Here is a 26,875-nt window from a genome sequence, read left to right on the forward strand (position 1 = left end):
ACCACACACCCACCATTGAGGGTGTTGTATTTCAGCACAACAGAAATAAAACCTGGAAATGTCTTTCATGTGTAAATTATGCAAATAGATGCTTTAGTTTGGGCTTCCCCTGACCCACCATGGGCCAACACCAAAATCAAGGAGCATTCTGCCAAGCCCTGGGTGTGGTTGAGGGATCCAGCATGGTATGGTGAAATACTAGAGCCTGGAAATAGCTTGGAGCCATTCCAGAATGCAGAAGGGAGTAGAGAAGGGTCATGTTACCTAGAACCCAAAGGTGGCCATATATGAAGGACTTGGGAAGAGGAACACAACCACTGGCAGAGAAGGAGCCAAAGAGATGAATGCCCTGACTTCTTTGTCTTCTTGGCTGGTATGATTTGTTGTGTGGCATTGGGTGGACTCTAGGGTTACCGACAAAGAAGTTATGTGATGAACAGTGTAGCATGTACCATTGGTTAATTCATTGAGTTAAATTCTTCTACCACCTAAGCTGGTATATGATAGCAGCCAAGGGTGTCAGTAAATCACATGAACGTAGGCCACAGTTTAACGAGATAACACTTCAGGAACATAGCTGCAAAAGGCTTGCATTCCAAGAAGCATAGACTGGAATGTTTGTAGCATTGCAAGAATCTAATGGAAAGGGAACCTTCACTTGACCATGTCGTTAAGAAGAGTTTCTGTTAAAGTAGGTTTGAATCTCCACTGTGTACTTAGCAGTTTTGTTCATTCATTCAAAAATTTAGTAAGCATTGCAGTGTGCTAACAGCGTTGTTCCAGGCATGAAGGATATAGGAGTGAAAAAACAGACAAGATGCCTGTTCTTATGGTGCCTGCCTTTGACGGGAGATGCCTGGTGCATAAGCACGCAAGCAAGTTCAGATAGTGACAGATGAAACAAAGTCATGCAATAGAGAGCTGGGGCAGGGAAATGCCTGGGGAGATGACATCTGAGCTGAGAACCTCAGGCTCCGAGAGGGCTCAGGGGATGCACAGGTGGTAGGCAAAGCAGTGAGTTAAGAAGGGAAAGAGGAGGAGCAGATGAAGTCTGTATTGTCAAAGTAATGGGAGGCCACAAGGGTTTTTTTTATAAGAGGGAAAAAAATGATTTGATGTATGTTTTGAGATCTCTCTGATGACTTTTTGATGCTTGAATTGTCAAGAAGTGAACCTGGCAGAAGGACATTAAATTGAAAGGCTTATCCTAGGATGGAGGCAGAGGAGACAGGAAAGGATAGAGATGCAGTTCACATGACAGCACATGACTCCCATTTTCCTAATGAGACTAGAAATGTTTATTTGCTAACTCCAGTAAGCCTTTTGCAGTATGGATGAGATATCAATATCCAATGTTTTTTTTTTTTTTAACTTGTAATTTTAGTTAAATATGTTTGTACTCTATTATTAATTTAGAAACATTGCTTTTATGCATTTTTCATTTAAAAGTTTTAATCAGTCTTTCTCTCTCTAGAGTGACTTGTTAATTCATCTGACTTTTCCAGGGTAAATCATCTTCACTTCTACCCAGATTGTTTGAGATAAAGCAATTTTGAATCCATGTCTCTCTCATTGGTCAAGCCAGCCAGGAGGGTATGGGCTAAGTTACTGTAACAAATAGACTCCAAAATAGAAGTTAAAACTAGACAGATGATTGTCTCTTGCAATATACCACATTTGGGTGATCCAGGTTGATAGGCAGCTCTGCCTCCTTACAACTTGGCTACCTCTTGTGGGACCAGAGTGGCTCTCATCTGCCTATAAGAAAGCAGGGGAGAGGGACCAGGGGACACTCTGGTCATTTTAAGGTCAGGATGAAGAAGTGCCACATGTCGTTTCTAATTATATCCCAGGACATCCTAGTCAAACGGGCACCTGTTATTATAGAAGAGGGGGAGAGTGGAGGTAGACATTAGTGAACAGCCAGCAGGCTGTCACTGCATCCACTGCATAGCCTGGGACAGCTGGCTTTTCTGTTATCCTGTAGATGTAGATAATTATCTCTCTCTCTCTCTCTCCAGAGCTATTCTGTTCCTGAGTCCAGATAGCAAGGGATATAGGGTTTTGTGATCTCTACAGCTTAACCACTGACTGTGTTACTATTTAAAGGGATCTTTAAACCCATGGAGGAGTCATACCTTAGGAATAATTAGAAAAACTGCTTTTGAATTTCTCTGTTTCATTTGAAATAATCCCATTGGTTGGCTTTTGAAGGCAGCCAAAAGTATCACAGATAGAAGCCAGTTCAGACTGACATGTCTTTTTTGAATGGCACTTTTTGTTCAAAGAAGGTAATTATGAAACAGCCCTAAAATGAGAGGCTTTGAAAAGACTCTAATATAAGGAGATTTCTTCTTTGCTGAGAGGTAATTGTGCAAGGAGAAGTACTCATCTTACATTTAGACATAGAGGTAGGGTGGACCAGGTCATCTCAGAAGCAGTTGGGGAAAGGGTTAGTGGGAGGGAGAGTGTAATCTGTAATGTAAGAAAGTGTTTTCTCTTTTTCTTTAATATGGAAAATAATTAATACTTAGCTTTTTCCCATTGCTGCAGTATTCATAAAAGATATTGGTTATATATTGTCATATATGCACCATGTATTTACTATACAACACTGAGAGGTAAAAAATAGAAATCCTCTGTCTTTGCAAATAATCAGTCTCAGCATTTGACAGGTGACTATTTATAGTGACAGTATTGGCCTGTTATATAGTCTGTTCTCAATGACTAATCACTTTCATGTCATTGTAAAAGGAGAAAGGAGGAAAGTTTACAAATGGCACACCTTTTAAGTCATTGGGATGATCACTTACTGTCCCACCTACATGGGGCCTATTTTATCTCTGGTTCCTTATTGGTAAGAATTATTCTGATATGATGGACGGTTTGGGTGGAAGCTTAATAAGTATGTAAATAAGTATGTTTACTTGAGAGAGCTCCTATTGGAAGGATGGCACCTACTGATGTCCCAGAGAGCCCTGGACTCCATTTTCTCTTCTCAGAACAACCGGTTCTGCCCTCTTCCTCTCTTCCAGGCACTGCTGGAAAGTGCCTTGCATATTTAAATAGCTGGAATTCAAGAAGTACACAAGCATTTTCCTCAAAATGTCACATGCTTGCCATTAAATTTAGGGATGTGTGGAGTTTTTATGTAATATCTTACTTGCTCATGGGGATATTATAATATGGAAAAATTGTTTTGTTCCAGTATTATCAAAAGATTAGTCTTGACTGTTGTGTAGGCATTTGCTTCTATTTGACAGTTTGGTATTTCTTCAGATGCTTTGTGTCCATTCATGAGGGCAATGGTTTCATTTGAAATGCTGCAGTCACCAGGGAGAAGGCCCTGTGCTGTTCCCTGATAGGTCTGCTCTCCCTCTGCCTCCTGTTGCTATGGTGCCCAGCAGAGTAACTTCCTTGCCCTGCACATGCAGGAGGCTCGGTCTCCATGGATACCCCACTCTGAGACTGTACTCTACAGAGAGATGAGCTGCACACACTGTATTTCTGCAAAAGACATACCCCAGCCTGTGGTGGGAGGCTGTTTGCAGAGGCAGTGTTTGCCATGAAAGTCTACGGAGCTTACCTTCTAAGTAAGTAGTATTAGTCACAGTAAGTAAATAATTACATTGGATCACTGAGGATATGCTCTATGTGTGTGTGTGTGTGTGTGTGTGTGAGAGAGAGAGAGAGAGAGAGAGAGAGAGAGAGAGAGAAGTTAGTTATAGTAGGCTAAAAATGTATACTAAAAACAAAATTTCAGCTCCACCTTTTAGATATTCTGAATGCAGTGCCAATAACTAACTAAACTTTTCAAAATGCACACATGTATTGTTTTAGATATTCCTGGTAGTTTGTGAGTCTGTATATGTCATTTCTCTCTCTCTCTCTCTCTGTCTCTCTCTCTCTCTCTCTCTCTCACACACACACACACACACACACACACACCATGTAGACGGTTATATTTTATATGCACTTCTCACCCTGGAGCATTGCATGTTGCATTTGTAAATACCAAGCATGGCCTTCCCAGTTGTGTGTTCAGGGAAAAGATGAGCACAGCTATAATTAATGCTAACTGGCACTGCACACAGTTTGCAGTGGGCCTCTGTGTAGGCTGGGACGTGATGTATTTATTATCAAGAGAGGACCTGCTCATGTGATTACAAAAAGGAATGCCATGTCCGCTGGTTCACCCTGAAAATTATTCAGAGCACATCTCTCTGACCCGTTTTAATTTACTTTACTCACATGGCCTCCAGTAGAAAATTTGAAACTCTTCATGCCCATGGAATTAGGATGTGGAAGATTTTTATTTGTATTAGCTTATTTGCTTTAACACTTCCACTTTCCTGTACATTCCAAGAGCATAAGGATTGGGTTCCCAATGTTGTAAAACACATGTGTCACCTTAAAGGGCTTTTCATCTGCTGGGAAAATGATTAATGCCTGTGGTATTAGAATTAATTAATAGAAACACAAGAAAGACTCTGTATATGATAACTTCAACTCTAGTTCAATAACCTTCAAATTGTATAAAATTAAGATTTTTTTTACACTGTCCACAGGAGATAACCAGCATCTAGCCACCTCCAAACAAAAATTAGAACATGGACTATCTAGATAGGTATAAGAGATTCGCTTTTAATCATGTAAAACAGTGAGCACAAAACACTATATTAGATTATAAATTTCCTCTCTTTTCTATGCTCATGTCCATCCAAGCAAAGGAGAAACTGTTCAATGTCATATTTTCCAACAGTTAGTCATGGCTCAGTTTTCATTGCTCCAAATGATGAAAATGTGACTGTACCAATGATGACTTTGTTCCTGATTTTATCACAGGGACCAAACTTTAGGTCATTGCTTTAGTATTTTATAAATATAAGATTCATCATTGGTGGAGTGTAATGAACAAACACGGATACGTGATCGGTTTCTCTAGAGATCATGGTTTTGAAGACTGGAAACAATGTCCATGACATTTCCCCCAAAGTTTTCATCTCATTCATAGTCTAAGGCCCTATATTTCTTTCTCAAAGTTTCTGTTGAATCTTCTTGTTCCTCATGTCTTTGAAAACCTGGATAGTTGGGATTTTTATTCTACCTCAAAATTTCTTTCTCTCCTCTCTAAAATTGTTCCCTCATCTGTATAGTGCAGATACAAATAGTACCTGTTAGAAAAGACTGCTTTGAAAAATTCAATGACATAATCCATGGCACGATATACATTTTAGCTGCTACTGTATTATGATTACCTTAAGCATAAATGATGATGATGGTCATCATTTTTACAATGCACAGATGTCAGTGGAGGTTTTAGTTAATAGCTTGAACAGTTAAATTGATTTTTTTCCAGCCTATTAAATTTTATATTAAATAAATTACTAAGAACCTACATATACTTGGCATTTTTAATGGAATTATGGGATTCAAATGCATGAGAATATAGTTAATAGAAAGTGAAATATTCAGTATTTTTTCTCTTTTTCAAATGTGCAGCTTTGTTTTGCTAAATGTCTGTGTGCGTGTGCGTGCGCGCGCACGTGTGTGTGTGTGTGTGTGTGTGTGTGTAATAAAATGTTCATCAGTTACTTTTGTTGTCACTAACAATGGATGTGGAGGATACCACAGTAGATCTGTAGGATAAAAGAAGCTAGGCCATAGAATAATGCTAGTTACTATTTATAGAATTGGAAATGTAGCAATTAAAATCTGGGTTCAAAATTTTAAGCTCACTTCCTTTTCAGAAAGGATTTCTGTTCAGAGTGCAGTCCATGATGTATTTTTTTTAAAAGGTTAATTTCATTGAGTGAAAGTTTGGGGAATGATGGGAGAGGAAGAGATGGGAAATGATTGATTAATCTGTTTAAAAATAGGCCCCATGCTGGGATTTTTCCTTTTGCACTAATCCTGTGTGACATCCAAGCCAAAAAATATAAAGACCAATGCCACATGTGCAGAGCCTGCTGGTACTAATTTTACAGTGCATGAAGAGTTGACCTAGATTACATTTTACAGCTTTATTTTTATTTTAATGTCATTTTCATTTCCCACTTCATTATGACACATTCTCTTCTTTCCATCTGTTTTCCCTGGAAAGAACATGGCATGGACAAGAAGGATGATACCAACTCACTTGAATGGGAAAGGCAGGGAGTTGAAGGGGGGTGTGCATTTTTAGGATGTCGTTTTAAATGAAGCCTCTAGAGGTTGGGAACTTGGAATCAGTGACAGTCCACACATGCTGAATGTATTTTATTGAGAATAATTTCATATGCAGTATCACTTAGATGATCTAGTTAGAATAAGCCTTTCTTCCTAATGTTTCAAGGCAAAAATAAATCCTTACTGGCATCTCCACTAACGTAGTGATCTTATATTTATATTCTCCTGGCCTGTGACCAGAATAATGCCCTACTTTCCTTTCCATTGTTATTGGTCATGCATCTGCATGCTGCGATCGTGCACAATTTGTTAAGTGTTTGTTAGGTACTGGGTGCTGCTGTCATGAATTTTGGGTCATATCCTTTTGTTGACCTCCAGGGAGCTTTGTTAAGTGTCTACTTACAATTCTATTTGCTGAATCCTTTTTTTTTCATCAGGGGGACTTTGGATGCTCCCTTGTCTTTTGCAGCAGTAACATTGTTCAGGAAAACTGGATCTTCCTGAGTCTTTGAGCTCCTTGGGCTCACCTCTGAGGCTGGGATAGGGGGTCTCTGCAAGCCTCTGCCAGGAAGATCTGATTTCTGCCGAGGTTCTTGAGAGAGGGAGGTTATGCCTACACCTGATACTACGCTACAACCTGACCGGCATTGCTTCTCTCCTATTCATTAGTGGAGGAAGTGAGGGATCCCAGCCGCAAGCTTAGCAGCACTCATTCACACATGATGGTCTAGAATCTACAGATAGTGCCATCATCTGGTGCTGTTAAGCCCAGAGAAGAGGGATGGTAAAGGGCTTTGCCTACCCAAAGCTGGGTCATTCTTAAGGTTTGCCTGGGATTCTCCAGTTCAGCATCTCCACCCTTCCTTTTCTCATCAGTCTCAGCCACCATTCAACAGAACTGAATCCAGTAATGCTACTCATTTGTATTTTTCCACAAGTATTTATTGATGAGCTGGCCCCTGGGATACAAGAGTAAATAGGGATCCTTGTATATGTGTGATGTGTTTCTGAGGGAGGTACAGGGTCCCATGAGAGTATAGAGGGAGACCATATAACCAGACCGGGGGTGGGTGGGGTCTGTGAAGGCTCCAGGGAGCATAATATAATATTGACACAAAGAGTAAAACCAGATCTTTAAGTGCAGAGACACTTGGGGATTGACCTTGACATACTATTGTTGTTAACAAAAATACTATGTAGGCCCTAAGAGGGTTTTGTTTTTTCTTTTTAATTCAATTGTGGTCTCTGTTACATTTATAATTAGTGTTTAGATGGCTCTCTACCAGGATGTGAACTTTTCTAGGACAACAACTATGTTTTGCTTTTCTTTCTCCTTCTTTTCTTTTTCTCTTTATTATCTTTTGTTTTCAGTTCACTTTCATGGCTTCCATTTTTTGGTTAAAATATATTACATATAATGTGATGCATAAAGAGAGTGCATGTGACACCTGCGTAGGCCGGACTCATGAAGCAGGCACTTGTGAGCCAGCCTTGCACATTCAGTGTTGCCACCACCAAAGCTGCCCGTGTGCTCACATCCCTTTCTGTGCCTCCCCCAAGGGGAAAAAAAAAAACACTATATGGAAATGGTGTTTTATCATTTCCTTTAAGAATAATTTTCTTCTTATGTACCCCTAAAAATATGGTGGAACACAAGGGTAACATTTTAAAGCCCAGAGTCATGTTTTCTTTAGCACTGTGCCCCTCACTTAGTAGGTCCTCAAGAGATGTTTGTAAGTGAGTAGAAAATACCTGTATGACAAGGTGGAATTGAAATCCAACTTTAGTGGACTTGTTACTTTTGAGCCTAGCTGATTTTATCTCATCAAGTGTTTATAAATCTATACAGAAATTGTTCACATATTTATTTACCTGTTTGGGGATATTTTCATACTAACATTTCCAAAGCCTACTTATCTCCTTTTTACTGCCGTGCAAACACTCTCCAGTCATCCTAATGAGAGTGGCCTTAATTAGCTTGCAAGACTCTGCTTTGCTTTGCTATTTCATTTTGGTTTTTCATAGGACATTGTGGGGTGGGGAGAGAAGGAGAAAATAGAGAACATTGAGTACACTTGAATTTAAAAGTTAACTTGCACGGGGGTGGGGCCAAGTGACTGAGCAAGCAAAGGGTTGGCCTGGGAACGTGTGCACAGTGCCAAACTTCACTGGGAGTTGAGATTATGGGGAAGGTTCCATTAAACGGGCCCATAGAAGTGAAGAGCCCAGGCTGTGTGCAGAGAACAGTGGAATTGTGAGTGCACTCCATTCTTTTTAGGTGCTGTCCACCACATTAGGACAAATAGAGAGCTTTGGGGAGGGGACTGGGTAGAAAGGAAAGTTCAAAACATTTTGTTCAGAGACTTGAGAGTTGGAATAATTTTCAGTTGACAGACAATGGTGTGATGTGAATTCTGGTGCTCATTATTAAAGGTGAAACACCCCATATCTCCTTGGCCACCTCTCCAGCTCCAGAAGGGGGGCTGAAGTGGGAGCACAGCATACCAGGTACAGGTCCCCTCCAGGAAGTGCTGGGCTTGCTGGACCTTTGAACAGGACTTCAGGCAGGAGTGCAGGAGCTGCCCCACCTGCCTTGCACCTGCTTTCCTGAGCCTGTGCCCTGCCCAGAAACCTTCCTGTTGTGTGGCCAGGCCTTTCACTGGAAACATTTCCCTGTGATTTTATTTATCGCATCCCATTCCCACTTTAGTTCTTTGAACACATGTCAGAATTAAAACAAAACACACTAGGTCTTCCATTTCTCCATTTGCTTTTATTCTCACAATCTGAACAGATGTCTGAAATTGCCAGATTTTACCCAGCTTATTTGTCTTACTTTATTGACATTTGCGCTTGCAAAAAAGAATCATATTAAAGATTACACAGGGCTAAATCCAATATCCATCGTGGCGGATCAGATTATTATTATTATTATTTTCTAAGAAATTCTTTAGGTCACATGAAGAAGAGTTTTTTTTTTCCTCCATTTGATTGAGATAATTCCTTTTTTTTCTTGCTCTTTGTTGTGTGGAAAACATACATTTTTTCACATACATTTGATTGTTCTTTTATGTGGGTAGCACTGCACCCAAGTGTGTAGCCCAAGATAAAGGCATTTTTAATGTTTAACTTGCTTCACACATTTCCTGTTTTGAACTCTTTTGTTTGTCTGGAGTTCTACAAGATTTTGAACCTGTACAATTTTGGGAACGTACAATCTATGTGGAAATGGACTGCCCGGTCAGGTCTCTTTCCCACTTGCATGTGACATGTCTCCTAACTCTGACCATCACTAGAATTGCTGTCCAGCCTCCATCCTCTCCTCCAGATGTTGCTGTCACAATTTCTTTGAAAAGCACCACTTGGTTCACCCCGTTTGAAACTCATCCTGGCCCCCTCTGGCCTTCACAATGGCGTGCTCCCCACCCACCATGGCCATTGCATAGGTTTCACATTTTTTAACTTTCTCACTCTTTGGGCTCCATGCTCCCATCTGATTCCAGGACTCCATCCAGACACAGGAGTGACTCTGCTCTGTGCCTCCCTTCCTCCATGTTTTGGTTTATGCCATCCCTTTCACCTGAGGTCAGCTCCCTTCCACACCCCAACACTTGGTACTTCCTGCCTGGTACCCCAGGCCTATCTTAAGTGGCTCTGTCTCATGATAACGTCCCTTTGTCCTCTTGCTGTCATGTAAGCCAAGAGTAATTGTACTCTTCATATTCTTGTAGCTACACTGTTGGTGTAGCTCAGCTCCTCCTGCAGGATCCTGAGCACTGGAATTGTGTTTCTCCCTGTCCCTCCCCTATGCAGAGCCTTAGTGCCTGGAAGCCTCAGCGCCCACAGGCAGTGGTCCAACTTGAATGTTACCATCTTCATTTCCAGTTCTTAGATCTTTGTGATGTTTGATTACAAGGTACCAAGCAGAGAGGGCAAAGAAGAAACTAGGCTTTGCAGTCAGTTGCTTCAACTCTGCTGTTGGCTAGCTCTGTGGCTTGGGACGAGTCCCATCGCCCCCTCAGAAGCTGAGCTTCCTCATCTTTAACCTGTGTGTCTTTGGGAGGAAGAATGAAAGGAAATAGCAGGTGTAGCATTCTGGACAGAGTCGGCTCTGAGTGCACAGTGGCTAGCAGCATTGTTATCTGACTCTGTCATCCATCGTATTCATTATCCCTTCAAGGTTTGAGTAATCTGTAGTCTGCTGTCAGCACCATGCCTTCCGTGTTTTCTTTCACGTCATTAATTAAGCATGTTAAGTGGGATAAGGGCAGGGACAGAGCTGGGCGACACATTACTAGCGATTTCCCTCGAGGTTGACAGGCAGTCCATTAGTCAGCATCCTTTGGGTACTGAACTGTGCTATCACCCAGTGCACACATGTCAGCTTTGTTTGTAAGAGTATCCTGAATGTTTGTATTAAATGTCTACTGAATTCCAGATATGAGAGTTACATGGCAATCATAACTCTGTCAGAAAAGGATGTGAGAATTGTTTTATTGTATATGGCTCTCAGTGAACTCCTGCTGGCTCTTTCTTGCCTTACTAAAGGACTTTTTCTACACTTCACTGGTGATCAACATCACACATAGCAATTGTGGTTTTTCAGAATTTATTCTTCTCTGTAGAACCCTGCATATTTTTTTGGTCCCATTTCCAACCTGCTACCTCTTTCTTTGTGATTTCTCAAAAGTTGGTGACACTGTTTCCACAATCATATCTGCAGGTCCTTTCAGAACCTTTCTTCTCTCACTCATTAAGTAATTATTCTGAGTCCACAGCACTGTACTTGGCTCATGGGTGCAGTGATGCACAAGACAGAAGTCTTCCTGGTCTGCTTGTTTTTTACATGATCGTATCCTGGGCTGAAACCTTGAGTTTTAAGAGACTTAAGCATATGGGGTGAGGATAGGAATGGGGGAATATTTTGATCCTAATTTATCGTAAATAACATCAGTCTGTTGGCTCCCCTAAAGGGGGAATAGGAGAAGGAGGAAGGTAACTCGGTTAAGGCCCCTTCCAGGAGACATCACTGATTGCCAAGGGTGAAACTTTAAGGCCATGAAATCTTTGAAGGCAACAGCACCTACTTTGTGCTAAATCCCGCATTAGTCTCTGGGGTAGATATTGAACATGTGTTAAAGCAAATAGGCAATTTACAATCCAATGTGAGAAACTCTTGTTGAATTCTGGGTGAGGTGAGTGCATAAAGGAGGGGCATCTAATCCATTGCTGAGGAAACTGAAGGTCAAGGCTGAACTGAATGGTGATGAGCAAGTTAGTATAGTTAGCCAGGTCCAGAGAAAAAGAAAATAATATTGTTGGAGGGGTATGTGTGAAAACTGGGCAGCTAGAGACTGGTGCTACCCTTAGGAAACGGCTTTGCTGGCCAGAGTGTCTCAGGAGCCAAAGAGCTTGTAAAGGTCTTGTGAATCAAGCTAAGGAGTTTGGACTTTGTCTTAAGGACACACAAGCCCATTGAAGGGTTTTAACAAGGGAGTCATCTAATGAGATTTATGCTCTGGAGCTGTATAGAAGACAAAGTGCTCAGAGCCACCCAGCAGCTGGGCACAGTGTGAGCTGTTTCAGTAACTGTGGATAAGAAGTGATGAGGGTTTTGGACAAGAGACAGGGTGCAACAGCTGACCACAATTTGTAGTGACATATTGAAAACATAGACCCCTTTACTGGAGTAATTCTCCCAACTTTCCTGTCCATGAAGATCATCTGGGCCGTTTGTAACAATGTGGATGAAATTTTCAGTTATCATATCTGGAGTATGAGTCAGGAATCTGTATTTTTAACAAACAGTCCAGGTGATACTGATGCAGGTGGTCCTCAGACCACACCACGACAAACTCCTATTTGATATTATAATATGGACAGGTTTCTTATAAATATAAATATATTTATGCTATGTTAACTTTTTGCTTGAGAATGAAGATTCAGTCCCAATGTCTTTGATGAAAGCCCTGAGGGTTCCGGTGCTGAGAAAGAGCTAGCTCCTTGCTAGTGTGGTCTTTGTTCACTAATTGTTTGCTCCATCATTGGTGATGCAGAGCAGAATGCAGAAAATCTTGTTGAGACATTTGTTGCAGATTGATTGTAAATGCTCTCTCTCTCTCTCTCTCTCTCTCTCCCTCCCTCCCTCCCTCCCTCCCTCTCTCTCTTTCTCTCTCTCTTTCTTTCTTTCTCTCTTTTTCTTTCTCTCTCTCTTTCTCTTTCTTTCTTTCTCTTTCTCTCTTTCTTTCTCTCTCTTTCTTTCTTTCTCTCTCTCTTTCTCTTTCTCTCTTTCTTTCTCTTTCTCTTTCTTTCTTTCTCTCTCTTTCTTTCTTTCTCTCTCTTTCTTTCTCTCTCTCTTTCTTCCTCCCTCCCTCCCTCCCTTCCTTCCTTTCATTGAACCCAGGAGTGCTTAGCGACTGAGCCACATCTCCAGCCCTTTTTTTTTTAATTTTTAATTTTTTTTGGTACCAGGGTTGACCTCAAGGACACTCAACCACTGAGCAATATCCCAGCCGTATTTTGTATTTTATTTAGAGACAGGGTCTCACTGAGTTGCTTAGCGCCTTGCTTTTGCTGAGGCTGTATTTGAACCTGTGATCCTCCTGCCTCAGCCTCCCAAGCTGCTGATATTACAGGCATGTGCCACTGTGCCCGGCCCTTTTTTTTATTTTTTATTTTTGCTATGAGACAGGGTCTCACTAAGTTACCTAAGGCCTCACTAAGTTGCTGAGACTGGCTTTGAACTTGTGATCCTCCTGCCTCAGACTCCTGAGCCGCTGGGATTACAGGCGGTGCAGCACCGTGGCCAGCTGTAAATGTTCTTTCTAAAATTTCAGCTCTTTGCAAAATCAAGCTAGCGAACACAGGGGAACAAAATTTCCTAATCTCTTGAAGTCCCACACAGGCATATTTTGAAAAACCCACACAGGTGTCATTTTGAAGCATTCATCATTGTGGCATTTCCCTTCCCAGATTTACCATGTATGAGCTGTGTGACTCTGAGCAAGTTATGTGCGCTCTCCTTCCCTTGTCTGTAAAATGGGAAAACTGCTGTATCTATTTCATAGACTTGATATGAAGATTAAATGAGGATGTGTGTAAAGCACTTTGCATAGTGTATGCACACAGTAAGCCATTCCTAGCCATTATTGAGAGAAGCCAGGTGACCAGTACTAAACTTTTCACTTGTTTTAGTTTGGCTATTTAATAAACACTTTACCTTAAGACTTGCTTTAAAAAAAAAAAAAAAAGGTCCATGATATCCACAAGCAAGAATCCTTAGAGAAACTCTTCAGCAGCGTACTTCCAAAACACACAGATAAATAGGCTAATGATAATGATGGACACTTACTGTGCACTTGTAGTGAAACATTATGACACTTAATTCTTACAACTGACCCATGCACTAGGTAGTCTCCCCCCCCCACCCTTTTTTAGAGTGAGACACTGAAGCATAGTGAGTTTAAACAACTGCCTGAGGTCACTCTGTCATGAAAAACAGATATTTGAACTCTGGACCTACTGATGCTAGAACTTGCTCTTAATCACTGCTGTGATATATATAATTCTATGAAGCATAGTTAGTACCACCTAGTAGTATGCCAAGTAAATTAAGCAGTTGGCTGATTTTCATTGTGAAATGTTCAAAAATGATTCCCAAAGTGTATACTATAGTATGTAACTATATTTAAATAACTATCAAACCTTCTGCTCCTGCTTTCTCAAGCAGCCTATGAGAAAGCTGCTGTACAAGGGACCTCTGGTATGGGTGATTCTAGTAGTGGTCTTAAAGTTTGGTTTCCATATAACTGGAGAATGTATTTAAACCTACAGTACTGGGCCCTGCTTCTGCCTGTAAGTTCATGAGGACTATTTCTCCGTGAGTTGGAAACATGTTCCCAGGAGATGCTGATGCTACTTGTTTGGGACCATACTTGTGAGAATCTCTTAGAGGGATGAGAGAATGATTGGTGAACTTACAAGCAGAAAATGGTTTAAAATCTGTCCCATAATTGCCTTGTCTGCTCCACAAATCAAGTTACATAATTTCACAGACATTTTGAAGAGACATCTGTCAGCTTTAGTGTGGAGATGCTTAGATTACAATCAAAAGACAGAAATCTTGAACATTTCTGAAATAGGGCAATTGCTTTCTAATGTAGACTTTTCATGGTGGCTTCTCCATCTTCAAAACAATGAGGCCTGGTTTGCAACTCCAATGTTTCCTTCACTTGCAACTTGTTCCTAATGTTTGGCCTTGGAACTAGGAACAAGTTCTGGGCTACATTCAACATTACATGTATTCACAAGGAAGGTCTTCTATCACCTCCCTGGAGCAAGAATTGTCTCCTTCAGTGAGGTTGGATGAATAATCCAGTAACTGGATTATCTTCTCACATCCATGGGCTGGTCTCCTTGTCAAGGTAAGGAACAGGGTCGTGGAGTGACCTAGCCAAGCCTGACAGGTTACCAGCTAATTTTCCTGATCTTTTAGGTCTGAAAAGTCACCTAGGCATGTTGGATTCTAAAACTGGGATAGTGTAAAGCAAATATTATAGTTTTAACTTTTGGTTCTCCATAAAAACAGGGAAAGGCTTTGAAAGGAATGTAAGGGCAAATGTGCAAGGATAGATAATCCACAGAGCATTTCTTTTTGTCTATGAATACTCTATTTTGCCTCTGGAAATGTAAAAAAAAAAATGTTTGTAAGAATGGAAAATCTAGCTGAGAAAATGTGATAAATCCAACTCATTCTCGAATCATCAGAAGAATGAAGAAATAAAATTGAGGTATAAATCATACACTAAATATTATACAGTAGTCAAGTGAATGCTTTACAACTATAAGGAAAATTTTAGCAATATAATATTGAGTGAAAATTGTCTCCAAAGCTTATATACATCATGATAGTCTGTTCATTAAAAAGTTAAAAACAAAATAAGAAACAGTCGTATTAAACTTTTTAGGAATACCAATAGATGTGATAATTCTTTGTAAATGAAAATGGTGAACAAGAGATAGGATGGGGATGGATCACATAAGTAGCTATAAGTTCATCTCAGTAATTTTGATGACTGGTGTTGATTCCATCATTTATTATAATTTTCAACATAAATACATAACCAAAACAAATATTCAGTAAATAAATCTGGCCAATGATGAGTGTATGTCAAAAAATCAAGGATTATAATTAATCCATTTCTGTGCATCTGGAATTCATACCAAAAAGAAAAAAAAAATAAGAAAACAGCTTTCTGGGTTGCAGAGAAAATAATGAAATGTCACTCTTTTGTAGAAAAATAGCATGCTTGGTTTCCACACAGAACTCTATGACCTGAGCCTTTTGACTCTTTCTCCCATCTCTCATGTCACTTGTTCCCATTATAAATGGAGACCATTAGAGGCTGTTAGTAGAACTACTTCAGACAGAACTGTGGCAGTAGTATCCCTGGGTAGGAAAATCCTATGTCTCCGTTTCTTGGATCCACCTTTCTGAGAAAGGTAATGTTTTTGCAAGTTGTCTCAGAGAAGTGAAGACAAATTTTGGAGAATGAAAAAAGACAAATGACTCTTAATTTTACCAGTCACAAACACTGGGGCCTGGGTCTTAGGAGGCTTTTAACTAGTCTGCCTACAAGATGCTTTTGTGACCTCATTCCCTGGGGTGGTTACCTCTCCCTTTTCCAATATTACTCCCTCCATAGACTACGGTTCCCTTTGTCCTGTGACCATCTCCTTCTGCATGTCACAGTCTTGAATAGTTGTGAATGGTTTGCAAATGTAGGTAGATCTGTGTGTCTTCTGCATCAAGTCTAGTCCTACTAGTTGGAAACAGTGTTTGCCTTTTTGACTTTTTTGAGAAATTTATGTCCCTCCTAAGACATTTGCCTCTTTCTGAAGCCAGGATTAGGGTTTCAACTTGCTAGATATGCAAAGAGCTGTAGGACATACAAATATGAATTAATGAAATCTCACTGTTGTTAAGATGTTGGCTCCTACAGTGTATAATTTGCGATCCTCAGACCCTACCAGAAGGGTTTGATAATTAGCTACCCCTTATCGTTTAGTGTGCCACAGGTCTTCCTGTGAAGTTAGAGAGTTAGGTCAACACAGCCAACATCTGAGAATTCATTCATGGATTTATAAAGGGAGAGGGAAAAATCCTTATGATCCATCTTCCCCACATGACAGCATTCCCTCATCAGGAGACCCTGCTCCAAATCTTGTCTCCCTGATTTTTGCCTCAAAAGTATTGGGACCCAGATATGGAATATTAGTTGGCTTTTCATCACCATGACTGAAATGCCCAATAAGAACAACTTAAAGGAGGAAAGGTTTATTCTGGCTCAAGGTTTTAAAGGTGTAAGTCCATGGTGACCGGCTTCATTGCTTTGGGCCTGAGGTAAGGCAGAACATCTTGGTGGAAGGGTGAGGCAGAGGGAAGCTGCTAGCTCATGCATGGCAGCCAGAAAGTAGACAGGGAGAGATACAGAGAGAGAGAGAGAGAGAGAGAGAGAGAGAGAGAGAGGTTCCTGGGACAAGACATGGTCTCCATGGGCAAAACTCCAAGGACCCACTGCCTTCTGCTAGGTCCTACCTCGTACACTTTCCACTATCTCCCAAGAGTCCACTCAAATTATGAATCCCTTAAAGAATTAATCCCTCATGAGGGCAGCACCCTTAATGATCTAGTCACTTCTCCAAATCCCTGTCTGTGAACATCATGGCATTGGGGACCAAGCCCTCCAACAAATGAGTCTTTGGAGGACATTTTATATCCAAGCCATAATGTGGTTCAGAGAGGAAATTGTAAGAAAAATTAAGATAGTGGCAATATTATAAAGTGCTTATGGATTGCCAGGCACTTTTCTTAAAAAAACAGGTTTTACATGAATTAATTTACATGATTCTTACAACAACTCTGTGAGATATAGATATATTATTATATTATTATGTTATTGTCCTCTTTTCAGAGATGAAAATGAGGCATAGAGAGATTAAATGCCTTTCCCATGGTCACATAGATAGTAAATGTGGCTGTTCATAAAAAGCAAAGAACAACAACTTCATGGAGATTAAAAATTCAAGCAAGTAAGAGAGAAGAAATATTCATGAATCGGGTTGAATAGATATCAAGATGTTGCTCAACATCCTGAGGCAACAGTGGATTTTCAGCAATTGTCTGTTTCTTTCCTAGAGTTTGCTTTATATGCAGGCAGTTAAATTATAATTCATGGGGTTTTGTATCTTCTAAGGAATGAAAACTGGGTGTTTCTGTGTAATAATTTCACATTAGAAAATAAAATAACTTAAACCTGGTGGTTGCAACCACAGTTTAAACCACATTTAATTTTTGAAAATTACCAACCTTTATCATTTAATAACCATCTTGATAATTTGCTAGCAGACAAAGCTATAAGTATCCAACCCAAGTTCAGCATTGTGATTCTGTTCCATTTAAATGGCATAATGGCCGAGGTCAGTGCTGCCGAGAAGACCAAGGGAATGAGCCAATCTGCAGTCAAGTTCTGAGAGGATTGTGAAATAGGAAGCTCCCAGTGCTGCTGCCATGGGTGGCTGGGAACCTGTGAGTCCAGAGTGGATTGTGGCATATAATGAGGTGGCTGACCAGTGGGGACAAACAGGAGGGGAGACAGTCTAGGCTATTAGTCTTAGAGGCGATTTTAAAAAGTACCTAAATGCACAAGTGAGGGGAAAACATGTGATTTCAGAGTCCCCTTGGATGCCTTGGCAATGAGTTTTAAATTATGTCTTCTCTTTCCCAGCAAGTGGGAGTTTTTCTGTCATTCAGATCTAGAAATGCAAGACAGCACCCTCTTACTGAGAAGAGTGATGAAGGAAGGGGCTCCAAAAGCATTCCCGTCTTTCCCTCCCCACTATGATCTGGACTTGAAGTCACAGCTCTGATCTGACTTATTACCATTGATGGTGTCTCAGTCTCCATTTTTCTTTCCCATGCTTCAATACGCAACCTCGCCTTAACTTTTCCACATGGCACCTTGCTCCACACCCGCCCACTACCACCTTTCTGTCCTGCTTTTCTCTGATTTAGGTTTTGCAGCCAGACATAGAGGACAGGCATCTCATTTTGGTAAACACTGAATAAACACTTTTCCTTAAATAGAAGCAGTAGCCTTTCCCACTAGCTTTGTTGAAGGGGCAGAAACTCTGTTTGATTCAGTAACTTTGACAAGATTTCAAAGACAACTACCACGTTAGAGTCTGGAAAATACTTCAGGGAGGATGTGACCTGTTATTACTAGGTCCCCAAGATAATCAGTTAGGATGAAGTTCATGGCCACTGTGGATGCCACCCTTCCCAGTCTATTCAGTGAAAGGCAGTGGCGGAGAAGGCTGTCCCTGGAGCCCACCCACCAAAGGACTTGTTGCTGATTCTATGATGAAGGATGCCTGGTTCCTTTGGTGCTGTCTGTCATGGACATGTGGACCACACTGAAGACAGCAGGTTAGGGTTAAAGGAGTAACCCAACAGCCATGTGTGCTGGGCTCTGAGATGGTGTTCTCTGCTGAATGTTGTTTGACATCCCCAACTGCACACTGGTTGGTTCTTCATTTAAAAGAGGATTATGAAGACCTCAAACCATGGATCAGTTGCTAGCATCCTACTAGCTTTGCAAACCAAACTTTGTTACATGAGTTTGGCTGGACATGGCCCAGTTTTGAACAACCTGTGCCTTGTGTATGTCCCTATGTTCCCTTCCAGGTCTTTGAAAATGGATTTGCCCTGGGAAAGTGTTCCTGGAGACCTAAAAGACTAGAGGTCACTTCACAGGTTAAATTCTTTTCTCCTGGGTACTTTGCCCTCAGTTTTAGCTTTTGCTCACTCACCTCTCACTTCATACTGAAGAAAGTTCTGTATTGTAATAGAACTTGAAAAGGAAATCCAGTGTTCCTTCTCTTTGGAGCGCTCTTCTTCACAGCATGGTTCAGGACCACCCACTGCACATTAATCTACAGCAGTTATTAACAATGCAGATTTCTGAGTTCTCATCCTCTTAGATTTTCTGAACTGAAATTCAGTATTGCCCAGAAAGAATCAGTGTCATTAAACTCCCCAGATGATTCTTAGGCATGGTAAGGCATGGGAATTATTATTTGTTGCAGTACTAGGTATTTAACCCAGGAGTCCTCTACCCCTGAGCCACATCCCCAGCCTTTTTAAGTTTTATTTCGAGGCAGGCTGAGTTAGTGAGGGTCTTTCAGAGTTGCCCAGGTTGGCCTCACACTTGTGATCCTCTTGCCTCAGTCTCCCTAGAAAGCAATTACAAGCATGTGCCACCTTGCCTGGTATTAATAAGTGTAGGTGGATATCATTGAGTGTGTCAGACACTTCCTACTAACTCATTCCATCTTCACGCAGCCTGTAAGTTTGGAATTATTATGCCCACGCCCAGAGCAGGGTCTGACACATGACAAGTGTTCAGTAAATATTTGTTCAATAAACAATGTTAACCTTTAAAAACGTGTATGTATATACACACATATATACTTAAATGGAGAAATTAAGGCATGGAGAAGTTAAAAAATACTTTGGCAAAACCAAACACCTGGTGAAAAAGATTTATAGCGTCTTCTAGTCAAAAATTTTCTCTTCCCCGTCCTTTATTGATGTTTCATTACCCTCTGTGTTTATCATTTTCTCAGTCAGCAGGTGGACTGCCTGCTTTTCTGCCAAGGATTAGTAGCTGACTCAGCCCAAGATGGGCACGTGAACAAGGTGGAGCTTGGAGCTGTCCTTGACTCTGGCTTTCCTAGGGCCACCCCCTGCATGCTTCCTCCTGCCTTATCTCAGACTTCCAAACCACCTGACTGAGGAGACCCTCCTGTGCTGAGCGCTCTGAGTAAATCTACTCATATTTTCCCTGGGGCTTTGTGAAGACTGGGTTCTGACCCAGGGCAACTCTGGAGCTTTTTGGAGCAGTCCATGGGGAGTGTGATTCAGGATCCCCTAACTTTAGAAACACCCTATTGTTTAAATAGAAACTGCTCTTCACTGAACAATGGCAGAGGGAAAACTACTTTTGTAAAGAGTGATTATAAAAACATATGACTTGGGGCTGGGGCTCAGCAGCAGTGCACTTGTCTAGCATATGTGAGGAACTAGGTTTGATTCTCATCACCACATATAAATAAATAAAACAAAGGTCTATCAACAACTGAAAAACAAAAGTATGACTTTGGTTAGAACAAGTCATTTCCTCTTATTGGTCTTTTTAAGGGAAAGATATATTGTTTGAAAAGGCCTCTTCTGGCCCTTGAGCCCCTGTACCATTAGTTCTAGCTAAAATAATAATACAGTGCTTGCTGTATGCCAGGGATTGTTCTCATTTCTTAGCATATTTCACAATCACTTAGCAATATTGACTATTAGTATCCTCATCTCCATTTAACAGATGAGGAAATTAAGGCAGGGAGAAGCTAAGTAACTTGCCCAAGGCTCCACAGAGAGTTAAATAGAAGAGCCAAGATTCAAACACAGGAGACTTGATTACAAAGTAATCAAAATACTACATTCTAAGGTACAATTACTTGTATTATAAAAATGTTTTTCTTAAAATGTTTAATTTTTTAAAAGAAAAAAATCCTAAATTTTCTATAAGTAACACCCTGTTTTTGTGTGTGTGAGAGATGGTTAGGAAAGCCAAATAACTCAGAAAGATGATAAAATGAAAACGAGTCTTTTTTTTATATCTGCCTGTTCCCACGCCCAAGGGAAACTACTATTAACAGATATTTTTTCATCCTTCAAGGACACTTTTTTTATTTTATGGTTTGTTTTTTTTGGAGGGGTAGTGGGAATTGAACCCAGGGATACTTTACCACTCAGCTACTTTCCCAATCCCCTTTGGGTTTTTTTGTATATTTGTTTATTTTGAGACAGGGTCTTGCCATGCTCCTGCCTCAGCCTCCAGAGTTGCTGGGATCACAGGCATGTGCCACTGTATCTGGGTTAGGAAGAATATTCTATGCACATAGAAGGTTGCATATGATTCGAGGATTTATTTACACAAAAGCAGACATGCCTCGCCCACTGTGCTGCATCTTGTTCTTCTCAACTAACAGCAGGTCTTTGAGGTCCTTTCACTTCAACACACAGAGGTTCACATCACTCATTTTCATGACTGCAGAATGCTCTCTCAGGCTGCTCTACCACCTGATTTAACCAGTCACTGTTGATGAACCATAAGGTTGTCTGTGCAGTATAAATTCCTAGCCATCCAGTTTTCTTTTCTATGCAGCTAGTATCAGTTCACACTCTTAAACTCTATCTCAGTGTCTGCTTTCACAGACCCTTAGCAGAACACATATTATCCAAGGTTTTTTTTTGGCCAATCTTTTAGGTGAAAAAATTTCCTTGTTTTCATTTACATATTTAATTTAATAAGTGAGATTATATAGCTTTCCATATATATTAGCCTTTTCCCCCCTGTTATCTATCTGTTCATGTCTTTTGCCCATTTTTCTGTTAGTTATTTTTCTAATTAGTATGAATTTGGGGTAAAAGAAATTAGCCTTTTATCATATGTTGGACCATTTGTCTTTGACTATGTTATTTTTCCATAAGCAGTTTTATTTTTATATAATTAGATCTATCAATAGAAATTATTTGCTTCTAAATACTTTAAATTTGAAGTTCTCCTTTGCTTCTAAATGTTCATATGTTTTTAAATATATGGCAGCTCCAACAATTGAACATCAGTCACAATGAAGATAAATCATTTCTGAATTTATGATGTAAATGGAAATTATATTTATAATTTTTCAAGAAGACTTCTATTCTGAAATGGAAGAAAATCTGCCTATGTGTCTTCAATCAATTTATTGATCTTTTATAGATACTCTCTTTCTGAAATAAGTATCAGTGGGGGTTCAGGAAAGTAGTTTGCAAGAACTAAAAGGAAAGTCCTGTTTGTTTGTAGAGAGTTTCTTTCACTCCTTGGCTGGACCCCCAGGCTTTGCAGCTAAGAGTCTACCCTACTGATCTACTTCAGAGCATCTCGTTTTAATAGTGTCTGCTGTAATTGCATGTGTTCCCTGCTCCAGCTGCTTCCTGATAGCTGTGCTTGGCTTCAGTGAAAGTGGCTCCTCTCTCCTCCCTAGAGACCTTTAAATAAAAGAGCTGCATATCTTTGTGTATGTTGGGGGCGGGGGAAGGCTGGGAGATGAAGGGGTGGGAAACTAATATTTTTTTCCTTTTTTAAATTTGCTGCCTCTATTTGAGGTGGGGATATTAGATGGTCAACCTGAATTAATTTGATAGCTTTTCAGTGACAAAGGAAAACGGAGGGTTTGGAGTTTCTGAAATCAATGGTTTCAAATGGCTTAATACAGCTTAGTAGATAGCAGGGTGGCTGTGTTCTCAGAGGCCTTGGGTGTTGTGACATATGAGGACTCCATAGTATCCAGAAGGCAGGCAAAAATAATAATGTCCTAGGAGACCTGATTACAGGCAGTGTTTTAAAAATAAGTCCATAGCTGGGGATGTAGCTCATGGTAGAGCACTTGTCTAGCATAGCAAAGCCCTGAGTTCAATGCCCAGCACTGTGAAAATATTTTCTAAAAGAGATTTACTTCATTCCCAGGTTTTTCCTTCCATATTCATAAGCCTAGTCATCAGTTTTGGCTTTGTTTTTTGGTATTGCCCAGGGATTGAACCCAGAGGCACTTTATCACTGAGCTACGCCCCCCGGTTCTTTTAATTTTTTATAAAAAATTTAAAAAATATATATTAAAAAGGGTCTCACTAAGTTGCTGATCTGGAACTTCTAGTACTCCTGTTCCAACAACCCCAAGTAGCTGGGATTACAGGTGTGCACCTCCACAACCAGCTCAGCACATAGTCCTTTTGTTCCCGTTTTTTCTTCTCTACTTCCCTGGTCTTAACCACATGCACACTAGGAGCTTATGACTAACGTTATTAAGAAACACAACACCTCGCAAAAGAATCCAGCAGTACGACCAAACCAAACAGCACCAGCACTTTGGGAGGCCTCCAGGCATAGCTTCTTGATGACTGGAACAGTACCCTCTGCTGCAGGTGCTTCGTCACCCAGAGTTCGGCCTTAGGAAGTACTTGATAGATGGCAGGGTTGCTCTGTCACCACACTCATCCTCCCTATTGAGTCCTGGAACCCTGGAGCATCAATCTTGCAGCTGACTAAAGACAGTTTTACGAGGGACAAAGGCAGTGCTGATGAGAATGACTTGGATATGCTTTATTTTAAAGTTCCTTTCGGCCTCTCAAACACAGTTTTCAATGGCTAAATAGTGTCCCAAGTTCCACTGCAGTATTTCCAATGATATCAGAGATTTTCCAGTTGGATATCTACATGCAGACAAATGAGGCAAATAATGTCTTGACCTTAGGCCAGTGCCATCCCCAAATCCCTACAGATGTGGAGTATGTTTTATCTTTCAATTTGAGCATATCCTTTGGCTTAAAACTCTACTTTTTTAGGAATTTATAGAGATCAACAAGCAGAGAAATATATACATATATCTTCCCAAGAATATTGAACATTAGTATAGGTTTAAGAGCATGGTACCTGGGGGCAGAAGACCTGGATTCCATTCTTTGTATTAGTTGTGTCTCTTTGTGTACGCCATTCTTTCCTCCCACCCTCTCTCTCATCTATAAAAGGGACTGATAATTGTCCCTACTTCATGAAAAATAAATGAGTTAATATGTAATAGGTGCTTAGGACAGTTTCTGGTATATAATGTTTGTTTCTGATAATACAAAAATTGGACTCAGCTTACATATCATTGATTTTGTTAAAAATGTGGTATGTGTTAGAGATATTCATGTATTATTAAAAAAAATTAAGTAGGTTATATAATAATGTGTTAAGTTTGGATGGTGAATAGTTATATGCCAAAGGTTTAACTATAGTCATTTTTGGTGATGGAATTATAGATTTTATTTCTCCTTCTTGATCATTGCTGAATTTTCAAAAAAAAAATTTAATTGTCTACAAAAAAATAACAAAAGGTGCCTTTTTAACCCCTCTAGAATGATAATAATAGCTAACATTTATTCAGAGCTTATGATGAGTCAGTTGCTTCTCTAAGCTATATATTATGTGTATATTAATAACTCTTTGAAACAATTGCTATCATTATTATTTCTACTTAACAAATAAGGAAACTGAGCCACAGAAAGGTGAAGTGATTTGTCTAAAGTCCTCCAAATGGTAAGCAGAAGTAGTGTTCAACTGAGTCCAGGCCATCTGACTCAGGTTCTGGGTTTGTCAGGTCTCTCTGTGTATGACTTCAGTCACCCAAAAGAACCACACTGAACTACAGTATCTGCAATGATGCTGTAGCCGCAATGTTGAGACCAGATCCTGTCCAAAAATAAAATAAAACTACTTGTCTTGTGTAATCGTTAAAAAGAGCTCATTGATTTTTACATTGTATTTATCAAACTGGAAATGGTTTATATTTTTCAAATCACAAACTGAAGTAGTTGTAAAGTGGCATGTGCATTTTTCAGAACCATATTCAAACAGTTCGGAATATAGCTATGGGGCATCCTGAATGTGTCTGATAATCTTTTTCAGATGTGCAGAAGATGAGATAGAAAACTACTGGGGCAGAGTGACCTTAGGCCCTGCAAATGTGTAAGAGTCAATATATTGAGTTCCAGGATATGAAACAAAGTTATATCTTTAGCTCAGAAAATAGTCACTGCAGATCAAAAGCATCCTGAGGCAACAGTGGATTTTCAGCAATTGTCTGTTTCTGTTCTAGAGTTTGTTTTTTATGCGGGCAATTAAATTATAATTCATGGGTTTTTGTATCTTTTAAAGAATGAAAACTGGGTGTTTCTGAGTAATAATTTCACATTAGAAAATAATAACTTAAACCTGGTGACTGCAACCACAGTTTTATTTTTTAAAATTACCGACCTTTATCATTTAATAACCATCCTGATAATTTGCTAGCAGACAAAGCTATTTGAATTAGGCTGTTATGAAGAGTGTGTTGCTGGATTGCACTACCAATCAAGAATCCTTGAGATTGTAAAACTATAATTCAGCCAGTGCATTACTTAGGAGCAACTACTTAAGTTCAGGGAGCTTCAGGAGTTCTTTACATCATTAGACAAAGTCTCTGCAATCCAGAAGGAATAGCTAGCTGGTCTGGGTCCTCATAAATTGCCACCCTAATCTTCAAATTCTGCTAGGAGCTGGGAGGCATAGCTGTTATCTGGTGAGAAGAGGAAGGTTGGACTTTCTGAGGGTCCCTAGAAGTTGGAGAAGGGACTTTTTTTTCTCCTCAGAGAAAGAGAGAGAGAAGAATCTGTTTATCAGTGGACCAAAGTCTGGCTCTATCTTGTTCCTATGGCTCACCAGGGCCTGTTAGGGAGTTGACAATGTCTAGTTGATTCAGGAAACTTCCTGTTCCCCTGACCCCTCCCATTGCCTTCCCAAAGAGGAAGCATGTTTCCATAGAAGCGTTCTGAAGTTTAATGTCTGCCTTATAAAGCCACCAAGATTAAATGGCAAAAAGAACAGAAATAATTTCTTACAGGGCTGGGACCCAGTAAGCACTCAATAAATAATTCTTATGATGATGATAATCATTGTTCACTGCTGTGAGAAACTCAAGGATTTAGATTACTTTATTTCCCTCAACTCACAAAGGGGAACTGGTTCTCTGGCTTTTAGACTGGAAAAATCACAAATTGTGTGGTGGGAGTTGAGTAACAAGGTCAAATAAAATAGTATAATTTTATTTCCAAAAGCACATGGATTTTTATCTTTCTGTTTAAAAGTCCTCTTTTCCTATTGTTCTCTCTTGCCTCTTCTACCCTCCCCTCATTCCCCAGGCAATCTATGGGAGTATCTCCATTGTTGCTACTTCAAAACTCTGTGCTTTCCATTAGAATGAATTTATGTTATTCTACCACACAGTATGTTTCTATTATAATCCTACACCCAATTTTTGCTCTGTACTCTAAAGGTAGTAAGATCTTGGTGAACTAAGAAACAACGCTAACCCAAAGCTAAGATTCCGAATTTCAGGATAAGTCACAGGTCCCATAGCTGTCACTCTGTTTGGAAATATTAATGTTCTGCTTTTGGTCAAGGTTCTGTTCTTTATAAAAAAAACAAAAACAAAACAAAACAAAAAAACCTGAAGCTGCAGTTCAGAGAAAGTCAGGTTTGTAATCAGATCTTGCCAGGTCAAACACTTGCCAGGCCTGGCTTTCCTCCTGACTCCTAACCGCTTGACTATCTCTGGACCTAATGTGCCAGATTCAACTATGACTAGCTGACCACAAAATCCCGAAGATAAACTGTCTTGGCAAAACTACTTTTAAACCAATAAGTGTGCTTTTCCTTTTGCTTACACTCTGGGCATGCACGTTGTTGTTGTTGAGTGACAGCCTGACCCAGGGAGGCGGGCATTTCTCTCTGGCCTTGGGCCATTGTTGGTAGTCTGCTGGAAGACTGGCATTAAGATGAAACCAGCCCTGGCTGTGCTTCGAGCCTGTGTTTATGAAACGACGTCCTTGTGCTCCTGCCTTCTCTTGTCTGCTCTGAGAAATCACTGAGAGCTTGGAAGCTCTGGAATTTGGGCCCTTGCTGAGTTAGTGTGTGCAGTGTAGGCGGCAGGGACCTCAGGCAGGGCACTGGCCAGCAGATGCTGTTTCCTT

The 26,875-nt window shown here is 40.2% G+C and overlaps 1 protein-coding gene across 2 annotated transcripts in view; it reads left to right on the top strand.

The window, feature by feature from the left end:
* The window catches only part of Sybu (syntabulin), a 67,989-nt gene that overhangs the window by 26,985 nt on the left and 14,129 nt on the right, over positions 1–26,875 (top strand). The gene's annotated exons all lie outside the window — the stretch shown is intronic.

Source organism: Marmota flaviventris, chromosome 15 (assembly GCF_047511675.1).
Source record: "Marmota flaviventris isolate mMarFla1 chromosome 15, mMarFla1.hap1, whole genome shotgun sequence".
NCBI lineage: Eukaryota > Metazoa > Chordata > Mammalia > Rodentia > Sciuridae > Marmota > Marmota flaviventris.